Raw genomic sequence first — 2,071 nt, 5'->3', positions numbered from 1 at the left:
TGATATATTATCAGGCTCTAATGCTTTCTTTCAGTAAGCATATTCCTATGCAGCTTCTATGAATCAGTCTGATTGCTATGTGTGGCCAATTACCTACATCAAGTGTTTCCAGTTTACCCTGGTGGATATCACCCCTCCAGAGATCTGACTGGAAGGAAATAAAAAAATTAATTAAAAGCAGACAAGAACCATGGGGAACTCTAAAAATCAGGCATATAACTAATGTTGATCCAAAAAGGTAGTTAGTCAATTTAGAAACCCCAGAACTTTGAGTTTCTTTTTCTCATAACAATATGGTATAGGAGCGGGGGTTGGCGGAAGTCGGGTGGGCGAGGCGAGCCCGCAGAGCAGAGAGGAGGGGTGGCGTGGTACACCGGCGCGGGACGCCGACCTGTGGTCCTTGCTCTACCTCCCTCGGACACCAGGAAGATGACACGCTTCGCGCTGACTTTTATCCGGCATGGAGAAACAAGATTTAACAAGGAGAAAATAATTCAAGGACAAGGAATAGATGAGCCTCTTTCAGAAACTGGATTTAAACAAGCAGCTGCCGTTGGGATATATCTCAAAAACGTCAAGTTTACTCATGCTTTCTCCAGCGATCTCACAAGGACCAAGCAGACCATGCACGGGATTTTGGAGAAAAGCAAGTTTTGCAGTAACCTGACAGTAAAGTATGATTCGAGACTTCGAGAAAGGAAATATGGGGCTGCAGAAGGCAAGGCACTGGCTGAGCTAAGAGCATTGGCAAAGGTAGCGGGGTTGGAATGCCCTACCTTCACACCACCCGGAGGAGAGACACTGGACCAGGTGAGGATGCGCGGAAAAGACTTTTTTGAATATCTTTGTCAACTGATCCTGAAAGAAGCAAGTCAGAAAGAACAGTTCTCACAAGGCGTACCATGCAACTCTCTGAAAACTTCTTTAGCAGAAATATTTCCTTTAGCAAAAAACCTTGGATCCAAATTTAATTCAAACGGCAGTACTCCAGGATTAGCAGCCAGTGTCTTAGCTGTGAGTCATGGAGCTTATACGAGAAGCCTATTTGATTATTTTCTGACTGACCTTAAGTGTTCCTTAGCAGCAACTGTGAGCAAATCTGAGATTGTATCAATCAGTCCCAATACGGGAGTTAGTCTCTTTATCATAAACTTGGAGGAAGGAAAAGAAGTTAAACCAGCAATTCAGTGTGTTTGTATGAACCTAAAGGAACATCTGAATGGAGTGACTGAAACCCACCAAGCTTAAACCTACATCAGTGTCTAACAGTTTGGAGCCTCTGAGGGAGGGAGTGCCTTTAGCTTTATTTATTTCCATTCTCTGCTACTGCTGCTTTGCAAACAGTTAAAAATCTTTCTATTGTACAGCAGGTTATAAAGTTCGAATGCAATCATAGCCATATAAAACAAACACTAATGGGAAACCATTTAGAAAGGACTTATTTGTTTGAGTACAGTTGACATTTTCCAGAATAATTTTTTCACCCAGCTCAGTTCCATATTTTCTTTTTTTCCCACCCAGGATGAAGGAATCAGTGTTGTAAGATGGGGGATTAATAACCTTGTTACTGTGTTTCTTTCCTTTTTTGTCATGTTGATATTTTTCTTTACTGTCTGAAAATCTAGCCTATTTTATTGTCTCTTTGTAAGATACTGTAATGCTTTTCACTATCTCAACCAGCATTTGGGAGAAGGAACGGTTTATTTGTAATTCCCACTGCATATTTATAGTAACAATATGGTATTTTAAAAAAGTGCTGTCCTTTAAATGAAAATTTATCATTGTCATAAGTTTATGTAAAGTAAAATGACACTACAGTTTTTTGTTTTTTTTGTATAGGGAGCAACTGCTGGAATTATTTGTACCAGATCTGGAATGTGGATGAGTGGAGATTATGATTTGAGGATGCTCTGGGGTGGAACCGAAGTTAAGGCATTATTTGATTTAAAAAAATTAAAGAAGGAGTCTGAGAGGAAGTTAAAAGAGCATCTCTTCTAAATGATCAGTCTAAATTCATTTATTTTGCAGAAGGCAAGGTAGTGGAAGCCAAGAAAGCAAAAAAGAAAAAAAA

General features: G+C 39.9%; 1 pseudogene; it reads left to right on the top strand.

Moving 5' to 3' along the window:
• The first annotated feature begins 321 nt into the window (after positions 1-321).
• Positions 322-1,491, top strand: LOC143673026 (fructose-2,6-bisphosphatase TIGAR pseudogene; annotated as a pseudogene).
• The last annotated feature ends 580 nt before the right edge of the window (positions 1,492-2,071 follow it).

Source organism: Tamandua tetradactyla, assembly GCF_023851605.1.
Source record: "Tamandua tetradactyla isolate mTamTet1 chromosome 25 unlocalized genomic scaffold, mTamTet1.pri SUPER_25_unloc_1, whole genome shotgun sequence".
Lineage (NCBI taxonomy): Eukaryota > Metazoa > Chordata > Mammalia > Pilosa > Myrmecophagidae > Tamandua > Tamandua tetradactyla.
Note: the sequence above shows the minus strand (reverse complement) of the source record. Positions and strands in the feature narration are given on the sequence as shown.